The following is an 18,434-nucleotide window of genomic DNA, read 5'->3' as shown; positions in this document are numbered from 1 at the left end:
GAAAGAGGTGTTGTGGGACGTTTTGCAGCCATCAGTGAACATAAAACTCCATTCATTGCTGCTGTAAAAATCTTTTTCCTTCGCAAATATTGTAATAAATTTTTCTTTTCGAGTGTTTGCCTTTGACAGTTGCAGTGTTTTATCGTATGCGGATATGTGTTTATCATCCAAGGTGGGCGAGTAGCAGACATTTTCGACCTTGGGGTTAACGAAATTTGCACGTCTTGTAGAAGAAAACTTTGCGTTATACTTTCTAATGTAATTTTTGTTTTTGTATTTTTTTTATTAATTTTGTTTCCTTGCATTCTTTCATTAATTTTTAATTTTTTATTTTTATAAAAATTTTATTTGGTATGTTTTATATCTCTATTTTATTTCATTAATTTTTTCCTTGTATTTTTTGTATCTTTTAATTTTTTTTATTAATTTTTTTTACAAACATATTTTTGTATTTTTTGTATCTCATATTTTATTTTATAAATTTTTTCTTGTATTTTTTTTACAATATTTAGATACTTTAATTTTGTATTTTTATTTTTATACACATTTTTTTGTATATCTTATTTTATTAACTTTTCTTTATAAACATTTCTTTGTATTTTTTTGTATCTCGTATTTTATTTTATTAATTTTTTTCTTGTATTTTTCACATTTTTTACTTTGTTTTTGTTTTTATTATTTGTATAAACATTTTTTTGTATTTTTTGTATATCTTATTTCATTTTATTTTATTAATTTTTTTTACAAACACATTTTTGTATTTTTTGTATCTCATATTTTATTTTATAAATTTTTTTCTTGTATTTTTTACATTATTTACTTTGTTTTTGTATTTATTATTTGTATAAACATTTTTTTGTATTTTTTGTATATCTTATTTTATTTTATTTTATTATTGTAATTTTTTTTACAAACACATTTTTGTATTTTTTGTATCTCATATTTTATTTTATAAATTTTTTTCTTGTATTTTTTTACAATACTTACTTTGATTTTGTATTTCTTATTTTTATAAACATTTTTTCGTATATCTTATTTAATTAATTTTTTTTATAAACATTTTTTTGTATTTTTTTGTATCTCATATTTTATTTTATTAATTTTTTTCTTGTATTTTTTTGTATATCTTATTTTATTAACTTTTTTTTATAAACATTTCTTTGTATTTTTTTGTATCTCGTATTTTATTTTATTAATTTTTTTCTTGTATTTTTCACATTTTTTACTTTGTTTTTGTTTTTATTATTTGTATAAACATTTTTTTGTATTTTTTGTATATCTTATTTCATTTTATTTTATCAATTTTTTTTACAAACACATTTTTGTATTTTTTGTATCTCATATTTTATTTTATAAATTTTTTTCTTGTATTTTTTACATTATTTACTTTGTTTTTGTATTTATTATTTGTATAAACATTTTTTTGTATTTTTTGTATATCTTATTTTATTTTATTTTATTATTGTAATTTTTTTTACAAACACATTTTTGTATTTTTTGTATCTCATATTTTATTTTATAAATTTTTTTCTTGTATTTTTTTACAATACTTACTTTGATTTTGTATTTCTTATTTTTATAAACATTTTTTCGTATATCTTATTTAATTAATTTTTTTTATAAACATTTTTTTGTATTTTTTTGTATCTCATATTTTATTTTATTAATTTTTTTCTTGTATTTTTTTACATTATACCTAAGTACTTTGTTTTTGTATTTTTTATTTTTATGCTTTGTTTGTGTATTTTTATTTAAACATATTTTTATTTTTATTGTTTATTATTTTTAAATTTTTTTTGTATGTCATTATATTATTTTGTTTTTCATTTTTTGTTTGTATTTTTATTTTGTTTTTTTTGTATACTTTGACTTATAAATATTTTTTTTCGCTCTTGTTTTTTTTAATTTTACTTTCGTATTTGGTATTTTTTATTTTTGTATTTTTTTGTTCTTTTACAATATTTTTATTGCTTTGTATTTGTTATTTTTGTATTTTTATTATTTTTTATATTTTTTTTTTTTCATTTACTAACATTTTATTTTTTGCTGTTTGTACCTCTTTTTCTTTAATTTGCTTTTATTATTCTTTTAATTTTTGGTATTTTCGTTGGATTTCTGACTCCATCTCTATTCTGTAAAAAACGCAATTAGTTCGGTATGCCTTCGAGGTTAATTGAAAAAGAACATGCAATTAATATCACTTTTGAGCTATTTTTGATGCGACTATCAAATACCCAGTATGCACTGCGCTGTCATCAAAATATGAACAAGAAAGTAAGGGGGCAACTCAAATCAGCAGATGTAGAAATAAATAAAGTTCATAGATTACATGGTGAAAAAAATACAGAAGGTGTGGCCAATATTAGACTCTTAACCGCCGCTCAGCGAACTTGAAAAAATCAGCCGATTGACTAACGTAATCAGCGTCATGACAGCTCTTTGTTTCCGAAAAAAACTAAGATTGTATTCGTGATATCATATCACCATTTCATCTTTGGATAGATTATAATGGCCAATCTAACTAAACACTACACATCTGGAAAAATATAAATTGGTATCATAGTGAAAAAAAAATAATAATAATGATTAAAGGGTGATCAGATGGGAGGGCTTTTTCCAATAGGTTGTTTTGATAGATTACGTGTGACTACTGTCAAACTAAATACGTATTCATTGACATTTCATCATGGAAAGACTTATAGTACGCCTCAACAACGTTTACAAATCGTACAGTTTTATTACGAAAATCGACGCTCTGTGAGAAGTGTTGATCGCGCGCTCAGGCCAACTTATGGTTGTTCAGCGATAAGGCCCATTTTTGGTTTAATGCCTACGTCAATAAGCAAAATTGCCGTATTTGGGCTGAAGAACAACCGACAACAACAATCGTTTGGTGCGACCTATCGGCTGGAGGAATCATCGTCCCATATTTCTTCAAAGACGAGGCTGGCGCCAATATAACAGTGACTCGCGCCGTTATAAACGGCTTTTTGATGCCGGATGCCGAAATTGAAGCCCGCGATCTCCACAACATTTAGTTTCAACAAGATGGCGGACGGCGCTACTTGCCATACAGCACGTGAAACAATGGATATACTGCGTCGTCGTTTTGCAATTCGGTGAGCAATTTCCCTCTCGTGTCGGACCAGTGGATGGGCCACCAAGATCGTGTGATATCACACGCTTAGACTTTTTGTGTGGGGGTATTTAAAGTCTAACTGCTTTGAGCATAAACCACCTTCGATTGAGAGATTGGAAGATAACAGTACTAAAGTTATTCACGAGATACCGACTGAAGCCCTCCAGCGAATCATTCAAAATTGGTGTGTACGGATAGCCGAATTACAGCGCAGTTGCGGCCAACATTTGAAAGGGATTATCTTTAAAAAATAATTGTCATGAATGGTTCTACACCAAAATAGTAAAGATTGTCCAATCAATTTGAGTTTTTGTTGCTTTATTTCCATTTAAAATCCGATACCTCTAAGTTGATTGGCCTTTACTTTTAATTATCTTTATTTTTAAACAAAATTTATTTATTTTTGGTGATATTTTTTTTTTAAGAAAACCCTAGCGCCAAATGGTTAACAGTCAGTATTGATGTGCCATCGTCAGAAATGACTAACTCCAACTTGAATTCCTTGTTTTAGGTTGTGGACGGAATGTAAGCAGATGTTGTAGGCAATACTTCTGGAAGCGAAGAGGAGGAAAAGTTTAGAGAGCGGTAATCAGAAAATGCCAGTTATTTCATCTACTGAGCTGACTGTATTTTTTCTTGAATTTTGTTTGTTTATTATTTTACATCCAGTGCTACCTGTGGCCACGAGCAAACTAATACTTAATTGAGACTAAGACTTTTCTCCCATGAAACATTGTAGAATTTGTATAGATGAGGAGCGGGTAGAAACAGTTGAGCACTTAGACCACAGTGATGCCACTTAGACCACGAAATGGGTCCATTGTGAGCCGTAGGCGCTGGGCTACATTTCTATTTTCATATTGAACCATCCTGAGCTTTTGACAAAGCGTAAAAGGTTTTTGATACCTAAAGTGTATAGCTTTTCTAGATTCATCAAGAAGTAGGATCTTAAATATCGGTTCCTGCTTCTGGCTAGAGCCGGGCATGTGAAAAAAGGTGTTGAATTGTTTCCAACTCCTCCTCATTCCTGCAATTACGACAGAAATCATGCATGTAAACGTCTAATCTCCTTGCATGATTTCCTATGAGAAAATGTCCTGTGAGGGCCCCTCCTAAGGTCCTAATTTGAAGTCTACTCAATTTTATAATATTCTTGGATAGACGTAGATTTAGCCTTGGCTATATTTGCCCAGCAATTTTACAGGTGTTAGCGCTAATACATCTTTGATTTGCAGAACCGATTAGTGCGCCCTTAATGAGAAGCTTACAAGTTGTGAGAGGTATCTCCATAAAATTACTTATGTCTGGTATACAGGTACCTTCTCTTGCAAATTGGTCTGCCCTACAGTTCCCTGGTATATCTCTGTGGCCTGGGACCCAGCATAAGATTATACGATATTGTTTGGCCATCTCATTTAGAGATTGGCGACAACGTAAGACACTCCTTGATGCTGTTTGGAATGCATCCAGGGCTCGTAGGGCAGCTTGGCTGTCTGATAGAATGCAGATATCCGTTGATGATATTCTGTTTATCTCCAACCATTTTAAGGCTTTATGAATAGCGTTTATTTCCGCTTGAAAAATACGACAGTGATCCGGAGTTTCAAGGATTCACTGATAGAAAGCTGTTCGCAATATAACCCTGATCCTAAACCAGTGTCCATTTTAGATCCGTCCGTGTAGATCTTAACGGGTGTGTTGGGTGATGGATTTTTTTCAAGCCATTCCAGTCTAGAAGGACTTTTCATTAAGAAATTTCTTTCGAAGCGGAGAATGGGTGGCTGATAATCACAATCACTGGGTAAATCCGTATAGGAGTCTAAGATGGTTGAATGTCGATGTTTGACAGTCTTCCATTGTGAGCTCGCTCTGAACTTTAAAGCGGAACAGGCCGCTGAGTATTTGCAGAAGAGATCTAGGGGGCGCACCTGTAATATGTTATCCAAAGCCATGGATGGCGTGGTTTTCATGACGCCACATATTGCTAATTTCGCTGATCTCTGCACCTTATTCAATAAATTATAATAGGTTTTCTTGTGCATAGCACACCACCAGACAACATTTCCATGTAGGAGAATGGGTCTGACGACAGCAGTATAAAGCCAATGAGCAACCTTAGGTCTAATTCCCCAGGTCTTACCTAAAGCTCTCTTACAAGCATAAAAAGCTAGGTTCGATTTCCTAACTCTTTCTAAGATGTTTGACTTTCAAGTCAATTTCCTATCTATGTTTAGTCTCAAGTACTTGGTTTCTTCCGAAATCACAAGAGCTTCCCCCTTGAGCATAATTGGACTTAGCTGAGAGATTCTGTGTTTCCCAGTGAACAATATGAGTTGTGTTTGCCTGGGTTGACACCTAGACCACACTTTTCTGCTCACCTAGAAAGTATATCAATAGCATTTTGTATTAGGCCTCTTAATGTAGATACAAATTTAGCAGAGACAGCAATAACAACTTCATCGGCGTAAGCTATCTCCTGCACTTCCTTTGCAATTGTCCAATCTTTTCTGAAGTCAGAGCAGGTTTTCTAGGTAGATACTTTTTCAATTCTTTACGGAACTGTCTGTGTACGTGGGCATTAGACCAATCCTGCGCTTCATAAGAGCCACAAAATATTTTCACGAAGAAAAATAAATGCGGTTCCTGTATGGCAAATTGGTATGACAAGGCGCATGCAAGGTTCGGCTTGGTCGTACAGACCGCCAACCACCATAACCTCACCTAATCTAACCTAACCTACATCCCACGCCACCCTTCAGATTCCAGTTATGTTTCGCATGACACCGTAAGCCTGCGCAAAAATTCTAATTCTTCAAAGGATAGCTGTTTTAGGCAATACCTTCTTTTCCAAATCCCGCCTCCGCCATCGACTGCTGTCAATAATTAAGCCTTAAAGCGACTGCCAGCAGAGTTTTTAGCTTTTTTCGCACTGAAATTCTCTGCTGTTGCATCCAGTGACACACGCACACGAATGTCGATGTATGCAAATGGTATAAGATTCCAGGAATGCAATGCGAATACACCACATTTCTCAGTCTCTGGTATGTCGCACTGGATGTGCGCACAAGCACATGCACAATATCGATTTCCTTATTAGCCCCTGCTACCTCGGTTATGGCGCTTCGTGGTCGTATTCGTAATTTAATTTTGATTAATTTTCAGAGACAATTGAACAGTTGCGAGTAGAAAATTAGCATTCGGTCAGCCCATCGTTGGTTAACTGAACTAGTTGCATAATGCGTGTGTGTGTATGTATAGGTGTGTTTGTGTTTGTGCGTGTGTGTGTGTAATGAAGCCTATAATTGTATTTATGCAGACATTTCTCGTGTTCATTTCGTATGCAAACATAAACTCACATACTCACACGAATACGCTCAAACATGTACACACATATACATACATAGAACAGTATGTATGTATGCCCTATCAGCATTGCACCGAAATCCATTTGATGTGATGTAATTTGTAGTCGCTTAGTAATTAAGTGATAACGACAATGACTGAGCCACAGCTACGGCCACAGTCAGTAACAACAAACACAACAGCAACAACAACAACAGCCATAGATCTAGTTTCACATTTCCGTGAATAATTGTTGTATAAAAACTGCCAACACCAACACCAAAAACAACAACAACAACAACGAAAACGAAAACAATGCATAAAACGATAGACAAGAAAGCAAATGCAGCACGAAAATGAAACGCACATGAAAATGGAATTGAAATGTTTCTGATTTATTTCGAGTTAATTGCCTGTTGCCTGTTGCCTGCTGCCGTCAAATGCAGCGGAGCGCAGTGTAGAGCAGAATAACCGCAACAACTCAACTCGGCGTAACTAATCGAAATCGGTGCACCGAAATGCATTTGCAGCAATTCACCGCACCGCATTCTAGCATCGATGTGGTCGAAGAGTAGCTGCAACATTCGTCGTCGTATCAAAAGCAGCGTGAGCCGCAGAACTTCGCCGCAACCACTTAGCTGGAGTAACTCGTCGCTTCCATTCCTTTTCTGCTTGTCTGCTTGTCTGCATTCTGGTCGATCCGGTTTTCAATGGTCGAACAGTTCGGTTCGTCTGTCCGTCTGTGATGTAGTTGATGGCAGTTTTGTTGGTCACTGGTGGTAGTGGTGGTGGTGGTGGTGTTGTTGCTCGCCTGCGGCTGCTTATCACTGATAAGCGTCGTCAATTTGTTGCAATCGAGCGAGAGTGCATTTGTGGCTTTCATTGTTCGCTTCCTTCTAAGTGACTAAAAAGAATGAATGCCTGAATGTTTCTATGTATGAATGTGTGAATGTGTGTGAGTGTGTGCATGTGTTTGGATGTGTAATTGCGTGTGGTATGTACATAAGTGCATCGCTTCGTCACCCGCCACCGGTCACCGGTTACCGGCGACAATGACGACCACGACGGAGACGTCAATAAGCGACAAAGGCGAGTGCATTTTGCTGATAATGAGAAACGAATTTTTGAGGAGGCGTTCAAGCGGTCAAAGCCCAACCAAATCAACGGTGACTGGCCGAATCGTTCATATGCGACTTTGTGTGTGTATGTGTGTGTGCGTATGTATGTATGTGTGTGTGTGTCTGTACATGCATGGGTATGGTGTGTACTCCATTTGGCGTCCGTCTGCCTGCGTTGTTGACGCCTCAAATTTACATTTTTATTGCATTGTAATATTCTTTTGTTTCCCTGGAAATTCAATGACACCAACACAAATCTGTCGTGTGTCGCTGAACGTTTGATTTTACTGTTGATTAAATTACATTAAGTGCATTCTTTTTGATTTGTTTATTAGGAAACTATTATTTGCTACTATTCTCATTTCTGTTTTATGTCATTTAATTATTGTTATATTTCATGGAATTCTCTGAAATTAATTAAAATAAAATAAAAAATGTTTTTACTTGTTTTATTTGTTTAATTGTATTTAAATTTGTTTTTGTTTTTTAATTTACTTGAATATTAATTTATCTGATTTTATTTCAGTGAACAATATGAGTATATACAAATGAATTGAAGTTATTATTTTTATTATTTTATATATATTATATTTTTAAATTCAATTTTATTTCAATTTATTTAATTTTTTTTATTTTATTTAATTGAATTTTCATGTATCTGATTTTATTTGATTTAGATTTAAATTATTTTTATTATTTTATATTGTATATATATATATTTTTTTTAATTCAATTTTATTTAAATTTTTTTTTTTATTTTTATTAAATTTAATTGAATTTTCATTTATCTGATTTTATTTGATTTTGTATATTTAACTTAATCGCATTCTTTAGCTTTTTATTATATGTAATTAAATTTTATCTTATTTTGATGTATTTTACTTAACATGATTTTAATTAAGTTTAATTAATTTGTTTCAATTTAATTTTTATTACATTATTCTTTTAGTTTACTTTATTACTTGAAATTTTTTATTTTTATTTTATTAGGTTTGGAAATAAGCTCGTATTGTTTTTACCGAAGACTTTTATTTAAACAAAAAGCAATAATTAGTATATCAAAAAGTTAATCAGTTATATATTCGCCATTGCTGTTGCTCACCTCTTGACCAATTTGTTGATGCCGTTCCGCCAAAAATTCCAGGAGATTCGGTGCCAAAGAAGTTGCTGGCTTTGACGACTTGTGCAACGTGGGGCGTTCTCGTGAAGAAGTAAGGTTTGACCAAGTTGATTAGGTCTTTTCAGTCGAATAGCCTCATTAAATCGGTGTAGCTGGGCAATGTAGAGCTCCTTGTTGACAGTGGCATTCTTTTCGAGCATTTTCCAGTGCACCATGCTCTCCCTATCTCGCCAAACACATAACATGACCTTCTTTGCATGCCCATCCGGATTGGCTCTCGGCTTTGGCTTAGCTCCTGGAGCCACGTACTTCTTTCTTTCATCTCCTGTGACGATTCGGTACAAAAAGAGCTGCTTATGACTGTGTGTGTTGCTCGATGGTGCGCTGAATGCTGAGAAGCTATTTGAAGGCGACTTTCTTTGTTTTTTTCGTTGAGCTCGTGAGGCACCCAGTCTCCCAATTTTTTTATAAACCCCATTGAATGAAGGTGATTGAGAAACATTTTATGATCGCAGTTCATTTTTTCCGTCAATTTACGACTGGGTTTGGCGACAGTTCTACTTCAAAAGTGATTTGAGACGTTCTTTATCGAATTCAGATGGCCTTCCGCTGTGGGACGAGTCATCGACTCCAAAGTCGCTATTTTTGAACTTTGCAAACCACTTCTGTCATTTAGACGTCACAAATGTCCCGGGCTGATTCGGCAGCTTTTTGACCTCGATGAAAAGCAAAGAAAAGCAGTTGTCGAAAATATTGATTTTTGTCTCCTGGGTATTCCATTTCTAAGCCTCAAAACTATTGTAATAGAAAATTAAATAACTCAAAAATATTTACAATTAACGAAGTTTTGTAGAGCAGAAAGAGTTCTATCAAATGAATACTTACCCTTTACCAAACAGCAAACAACTCATTCTAAAATAAAAGAAAAATGAAAACGTTACGAACTCATTCCCGAATCCAATATTTTATTCAATTTTTATTGTTTTAAATTAATTTAATTTTATTTTAATTTATTTTATTTATTTTGATATATTTTACCTTATTTAATTTTTTTTTATTTTATTAAATTTAATTTAATTTTGCTTTATGGATTTGATGATTGATTTTAATTTAGGTTAATTAATAAGTTTGAATTAAATTTTTATTATTATTTTTTTAGTTTATTACTTAAATTTTTTTTTGTATTTTATTTTATTTATTTTTTAATGTTTTAAATTAATTAAATTTAATTTTGGTTTAATTATTTTATTTAATTTGATATATTTTACCTTATTTAATTTTACTTTATTTTATTAGATTTTATTATATACAATTTTATTTTGTTTTATTGATTTGACATGATTTTAATTTAGGTTAATTGATTTGATTCATTTTAGTTTTTCACCACTTTTCTTTCTATTTAAATATTTCAATGTTAGGCGGGGCACAGGTTTCTTGTTTGCGGGACTCTCAACTAATACAGTCATTCGCATATTTGAATGCAAATCCGGTGTAAGGTTTTCGATCATCGATATTGGAACCGCAATATTCGTTCACGTAGCTCTTCAAGTTTTCTTCAGATGCCCCGAATACTAGACTCAAAACTTCCGTGTGTTTAAGATATCGAAGAACCCGTTTCGCTGCCACCCAATGTTCTTTGCCATAGCTGGTGTTGAACTGGCTTAATACGCTGACAGTATGTGCGATGTCTGGACGAGTGTAAACAGCTAAGTACATAAGTGACTCGATAAGGTTCTGGTGTGGCAGGTTTTTGACTTCAAATTTTTCTTCTTCGCTGGGCGGAGACATGCACTTACCCAATTGAATTCCTGAATTTGCTGGAGTACTTACAGGTTTACATTCAGTCGTGTTGAAATTTTCGAGTAAAAACGATAAATACTTCGACTGAGACAAGGAGATGTTCGTCGATCCCGTTTGCTACGAAAATTCTTAACCAAGTCCTTCACTTCAAAGGTTGATGTTAGTTCTTCTTTTATTCATTTAAATGACTTCGGTTATTTCATGATACAATAATGTCATCGACGCATATGGCAATAAAGGTTAAATTGCCATTATCTTTCGATATGTACACGCACGGATCTCATTTCAATGCAATCAGCAAGCCGCTTGCACCATTGGCGTCTAGACTGTTTCAGCTCATAAATGGCTTTTTTTAGTAATCAAGCTTTGTGGACTCATTTTTCTGCTTTGGTCGTGCTTAGTACATTTTTGATGTCAACTGGCATTTCCATGTAGATCTCGGTCTCATTTCTACCGTTCAAGTACGCGCTCACAAAATCTTGTTGATGCACCTCCAAACCTAACTCACAGATATGGCCATGAGTATTCGACGAAAGTTTCGTCGTAGTCGATCCCTGCTCTTTGGGTGATCTCTTTTGGCACCAATCGTCTATAGTGTCGTCAACTCGTAGTTTCGTTTTTAGTGCCCATTTGGATTTGACAATTTTCTTACCACCGGACCGTTTGATAATCTGCCATGTTCCATTTTTCATTAACGTGTTGTATTCTTTAAGCTGGTTTCCATTCATATGCTCCTGGGCGCCATAGGTTTAGGTTAGGTTTGGCAGCCGCAGCGCACATAGAAACTTCGGGCGCCTTAACGCTTTTATGCTATTTTCTGAATCAGTGCCTTGAATTAAGTTTGCTGAATGAAATTCTTCGACACTTGACTGCACGCTAGTTGCCGCAACTGTGGAATGTCTTTTTGTGGTCTACCCTTCTTTCCAGTTTTCTACTTTTTCAGACGTGCCCTGCATCTCTTCTGTAGGACTTCAGTACTGTCATCATCGTCGTTTCTGAAATTCGACAGGGAATTCGATTTCATCAGGTAAAAACTCTGTGCGCTCATTTCGATTCGATAATGGCAAAAATATAATATCTCTGCTTCATTCAATCTTCTTGGCCTCTCGGACACGCCTTTTTTTTGCGGTGTATATTTGACAATAAATTCGTGACGCATACCTTCGGGCTTCATAAAGTTTTTCATGTCATTGCAAGTGTATTTGGTACCATTATAGGAGCGTAGGTCTTTTATTTTCTTGCCAGTTTCGTTTTCGATCAATCTTTTGCATTCTTTAAATTTATCCTTCTTCTTTTGTATTGCTTATTCGTTTATGAATGTATAGCGATCACACAATATTTTATATCTTTTTGTTTCTTAACTACATTACTCAAAACTTATTAATTTATATTATTTACAATTTCTTTATAAGTATCTCTATTTTTAGCTATATCCCATAATTCTGCAACATTGCATATGCCCGTCCAATGCCCTCTATTTCGTAACCATGATAACTGCTTCCGACCAACGCATCGTTTCTCTTCAATTTTTCCTCATCATATGTCCAAGAAAAGCTTTCTTGCGACGATTTATTGTTTGTAGAAGTTCACGTTCTCGATTAACTCGTCGTAGAACCTCTAAGTTGGAAACCAGATCGGTCCACGGAGTTTTCACAATTCCCCTAAAAATCCACATTTCGAAGACCACGAGTCGTCTGTTCATGTCAGAGACTTTGAGCGCCCAACATTCCATGCCATATAAGAGCACAGACCACACATAACATGGGATGAACAACTTAATTTAATATCTATTGCAAATCCTTCAAGTTTTCTGCTAAAAATGTGGTGTCGCCGACGTATCTAATACTATTTATAAGCACACCATTAATTTTAATGCTTTCATGTGAATCAAAGAGCTTCTTGGAAGTTTTTCTCAGCATAGATGTTGAAAAGGATGGGTGATAATATACATCCTTGCCTCAAGAATGGAGACTTCCTGTGATTTTTCATTGTCAACATTAATTACGGCAATCGGTTCCAATAAAGGTTTCTGAAACATCGCAACTCTTTTGTGGCAATACCGAGTGATGGTAGGATGTTAAAGATGTCATGTTGCACTGGGTCGAATGCTTTTTCATAGTCTAGAAAACACATGAATACATCCTTTTTCACATCTTTGCAATTTTGGACAAGAACATGGTCACAAAACTGTGCTTCACTATAAACCTTCTTCGCTAATCAATTTTATCCTTTGTTATCCTTTGAGGAACGTACAGCCTTTTCTATTTCGTCCAATGTAATGCTATAACCAGTGACTTCTTTTGGTTGGTTAAAAGGTGGTCGGTTGCCATTAAATAGATTACGGACATATCGTTCCCAAAGAACTATCTTTTCGTTTGTGTCTGTTATGACCACATTCTTCTCATCAAGTAGCAAAGGTGTCTTCATTTAGGGTGAACTCCGCAAGTTCTTTTGAGCATTTTGTCAAGATTGAAATCATCATGTGCAGCTTGTAGCCTCTGTATCACATCGCACTGATTTTTTAGCCACTCAGTTTTCGCAACCCGCACTTTTTGAGGAATTTCCTGATTTAATTTATTGCTTGTAGGTTTCAATGTCTCTATTTTCATGAGTTCTCCTTCTATTTATTAATCGTATTATTTCATCCGACATCCATTCGGTTTTGTATTCGGTTCTTTTTGAGCTTAGAGTATATGTTGTAAGTGAAAACTGTACTTTTTTCCACATTTCAAGTGGTTCTGTACTCTATGACGGGATCTCTTTGATGGTGTTGTTGATTTGAAATGCCAGCGTCGATTTTACAGCTTCGTCATTTATCTTTACTTTTCAAAAAATATACCGTGCACCAGCGAGACTTATCGTCGATAAATGTGACGAAGTATTGAGATCCTCCGGGACTACGTACCTCCATCGGGCCACACACGTCGCTGTGCACTAATTCGAGTAGCTCTTTGCTTCTTCGTTCAGACATCGGAAAGTAATTTATTTTGTTGAGTTTTTCATTTATTATTTGCCCAATGGTGCGGCTGCTTGTTTGATTTTATTTACTTATTTATTTTACTTATTTCATATTTATTTTTCCATAATTCAATTAAGTTGAATTAAATGAAATAAATATTTCATCTTTAATATTTCTTATTTAATTTAATTTTGTTTTATTTGATTTTATTTTTTTCTTTGTCTAATTCTACGGCTACTGAGCTCCTAAATCAAGTTAAATTTCTACATATAATATAAAAAAACCTGTGTAAGCTATAAAGTCGTGATCGACCGCGATGTAATAAAAAAATACTAGGTATTAGTAAGTAAAAAAAACTGAAACAATTGTTTTTGTACCTAAAGTCGAACAACAGATTCTTAGTTTATTTTAATTTATTGTTCAGATTTTGTTAAAAAAAATTCTTGTTTGCGTGACTGTTGAAGATTTCATAATGACACACCCACGCACATGTCGAATTGCAATTAAAAATTCACGGAGTTCCGTTGTGTGCGCAGAAATGTCGCTCCACACGTTGATCTGTGCCGTTGGCTTCATCTCTTTTTGCTTCATTGCTAAATTCCAATGCATACAATTGAAGGCATATGGATGGATGCAAGCGGCTGCTGATGGTAGTATGTGTGCGAACACTCTTCCACATGTGGGTATATGGGTGTGTGCATAAATAAGTATGTATTAATGCAATCCAACAAGTCGGTTGGCAAATTCGAGCGCGTAGTCACATGCGTTACATATCCAATTCACCACATGCACACATATCCACATATACTACATACATGCGTTAGTGTGTGATACGCCCATCCACATACATATTGTCTACATATTTGCATTAAGCATATGCACTTAAGCACTTATGCTCGTATACACATACATACATACATATATCCATATGCATACATATCAATGTGTGCTGCAGCGGACTTGTTGACTTGATTGTTGCCTCGTGACTCTCCACTCGCAGCGGCCAAGCGCATAGCCAGCCAGCCATTGCAAGTTGGCAGCAGTTGGCTTCCTTCTTAGCGGCAGCGGCTTGCCTGCCTGCATCGCAGCTGTTGTTGTTTCAAGTTGACTGCCTTGCTTGAGTACATCGCCGCTGCGCCACCAAAACCACCATCACTGCCAGCACTTCACCATCTTAACCTCTCTTAACTCTCCCGTCTCCGCAACTGGTCTGCCATTCATGTGCACTCATTGGATTTCGCTGCTGCTCTCTTGATCTTTGACCCAATTTCTTTTATTGCTATGTTTGCGCAAATGATGGAAGGAATGACTGAATGAATGAATGCATGAATGACTGTATGAGTGGTGAATGAGTGAGTGAGGGAGTGGTTGTATGTGTGTGCGTTGCTGGGAGGAAGGAAATGGTGAGCAAGTTAAATATGCAACAACAAAAGCAAATGGTGGATGCCACTACAATAACAACAAATCTCCATCACTACAAGTGCTCTGCTTAATTTTTCACTCCCCTCCATTCACTTTGCTACACTTGTTTGGCGTAAATTTCGCCGCTTCCGGCAGCTTCATTTCACTTCATAACATTTTCCTCATTTTTCTTTTTTTTTTGATTTTTTTGGTTTTTTCTTTTTACATATTTCGTTTCCATCTTCTTAATCCCAAAATATTGCATCCAACTCTTCTTACTGCTGTCGCTTCTGCTCCATCGGTATCATTTGCGCTTCAGCACTTTTCGCTCCTCCTTTCTACTCAAGGCTGCTGGCATACGCACTTTTGTGCTTTAACGCTTTTGCGCTTTTGCTCGACTGATTTTCGGATTTTGATTTATTTAGTTTTGTGGTAATTTGAGTGCTTTGCCAAGATACTCTGACTCGTGAAAGCATCACTACGGATGTGTACGTGCACTTTTTACTTATTCCCAAACTTAAAGGTAGGTGAACATACATACATGCACACATTCGTACAACTCTACTGCATTCCATATAATTTATATGGTAAAGTTTAAAGTGAGATGTTAAAGGGTCGATGCGGACGTAGATAATACAAGTATGTATGAATGTGAGTATATCGACCCAATTTGGTTTTCCTGAAAATTAAAGTGAAATTGAACTTCTGGGGTATACAACATTTTATTTTATTTTATTTTATTTCACTTTATTTTTTATTTATTTTTTTATTTCGCTTTATTTAATTTATTTTATTTTATTTTATTTCGCTTCATTTAATTTATTTTATATTATTTTATTTCTCTGTATTTCATTTAAATTATTTGATTATTTATTTTAATTCATTTTATTTTATTTTATTTCCCTTTATTTTATTTTATTTTTTTTATTTGAGCTTAATCCATCTCGGCTATTGCCGGAGATTACACATCCCGGATAAAATTTTCAAGGGATTGTGCTCTGGTGGAGCATAGTTCAAGTTCTACGCCCATGCGATTACTATTGCTTAAATATTTAAAAATCTACGAACTATTGCACATGTGTCCAGTATGGTCGACTTCTGCATGTCTTCTAACAGGTGTTGGCAGTCATACTTCTTCAAGTTTTTTATTAAATGTTTAGGCACTAATCCAGTGGACGATATAATTATTGGAATTATATTCACTTCCCTCGCTTTGTACATCCGTTTCAGTTCTATGGCCAAAGCTGCATACTTCGATACTTTGGTGGAGTATATGCTTTGGATGTTGCGATTAAGGGGCACCGCTATATCGATTACTTCGATTGTTTTATTTATCTTGTCGAACAAGATGATGTCAGGTTTGTTGGCAGCTGCGGTTTGATCTGTGGAAATAAATCTGTCCCAGTACAGTTTAAAATTTGCATTGCATTTTCCAATATTGCCTTTGGTTCATATTTAAAATACAAGACTTCTGCTTGTAAGAGACCGTGTTTTATCGCAAGTTGTTGGTGGAGGATCTTTGCTATATTGTTATGTCTCATGATATATTCACGGGGGGCAAGTACGCTACATCCAGCAATTATATGGTCGATTGTTTCACCATAAATGCCGCACCTTCGGCACCTATCTTCTATTGCCTCGCCATGTATCGACCGTCAGAAATTCCTTGTTGGGATAACTCGGTCTTGGATAGCGATTGCGAAACCTTCTGTTTCAGAAAATAGCTTTCCTTTTTTCAACCATAAATTGGATGATTGTGCGTCTATCCATTCCATATCGAGATCATGCGGATGGGCACCGCGTATTGTTTTTGCCTTCCACGCTGCGATCATTTCTGCTGGGGATTTAACCCCCTCAGGTACTGGGAAATCCTGCTCCATCAGACTTAGCGGGGTAAAGCCATTATCTGCCATAGCGATAGCTTTAAATAGATTGGACTCGCTGCTTAGAAAATAATAGGTCTATTTATAAGTTCGTGCGGTTTTACAACAGATGGCGTAACTTGATTATTATTCCATCGATCCACATTTCCAAACATTCATTGGAGAGCTACTGTCGTAAGGCACAAACGTCAGTATAAGTTTTTTATTTGAAGCGTAAACAACAATATTTTTACCACACTTGAAAATGTCGAATTTCGTGCCAAATAATGTGTTTTTGCGGGGAATTCTTCTTCATTATTTTAATATGAAGAAAAAAGCAGCCGAAAGTCATCGTATCTTGGTGGAAGTTTATGGTGAGCATGCTCTATCTGAGCGAACGTGCCAGAAGTGGTTTGCACGCTTTAAAAGTGGTGATTTTGGCTTGGAAGACGAAGAACGCGAGGGTGCGCCGCCAAAGTTCATGGATACCGAATTGGAGGAATTGCTCGATCAAGATCCGGCTCAAACGCAAGAAGAGGTTGCAAAAACTTTGGGAGTTGATCAATCAACCATTTCCAAACGTTTAAAAGCCATGGGAATGATCCGAAAGGTAGGCCATTGGGTGCCGTATGAATTGAAGCCAAGAGACGTTGAACGCCGTTTTATGGCATGCGAACAACTTCAACGGCACAAAAGAAAGGGTTTTTTGCATCGAATTGTGACTGGCGATGAAAAGTGGGTCCATTACGACAATCCAAAACGTCGGGCAACGTATGGATACCCTGGCCATGCTTCAACATCGACGTCGGCGCAGAATATTCATGGCCTGAAGGTTATGCTGTGTATCTGGTGGGACCAGCTGGGTGTTGTGTATTATGAGCTACTGAAACCGAATGAAACGATTACGGGGGATGTCTACCGACGACAATTGATGCGTTTGAGCCGAGCACTGCGAGAAAAACGGCCGCAATACGCCGATAGACACGACAAAGTTATTTTGCAACATGACAATGCTCGGCCACATGTTGCACAAGTGGTCAAAACATACTTAGAAACGCTCAAATGGGATGTCCTACCCCACCCGCCGTATAGTCCAGACCTTGCGCCATCCGATTACTATCTCTTCCGATCGATGCAACATGGCCTGGCTGACCAGCACTTCCGTAATTACGATGAAGTCAAAAAATGGATCGATTCGTGGATTGCGGCAAAACCGACCGAATTTTTCACAAAGGGAATCCGTGAATTGCCAGAAAGATGGGAAAAAGTAGTAGTAAGCGATGGACAATATTTTGAATATTAAATTTGTAACCATTTTACGTCAATAAAGTTTCAAATTTCGAAAAAAAACCGCACGAACTTATTCATAGTCCTATTATGTACGTAACTTTAAAGCTTGCGAGAAATGTAGACGCGCTATATTAATGATTCCTCTCCCACCAACGTTTCGGGGAAGCGATATTCTTTCCACAGCGCTTTGGGGGTAATGGCTTTGGAACTTTGTAAAAGTGGTGCGTATCAGCGTTTCAATCCGAAGGATGTCTGTCTGAGACCATTTTATTACTCCAAACGAGTATGTCAAAAGGGGTATGGTCCAGGTATTGATTGCCTTGCATTTATTTCCATTGTTCAGACTAGTTTTTAATACAGCTTTCAGTCGTGCCTTAAATTTTTTAATGAGGTTTTGCTTTAC

This window comes from Anastrepha ludens, chromosome 5, assembly GCF_028408465.1.
Source record: "Anastrepha ludens isolate Willacy chromosome 5, idAnaLude1.1, whole genome shotgun sequence".
Classification (NCBI taxonomy): Eukaryota; Metazoa; Arthropoda; class Insecta; order Diptera; family Tephritidae; genus Anastrepha; species Anastrepha ludens.
This window is presented reverse-complemented; position numbering follows the sequence as displayed.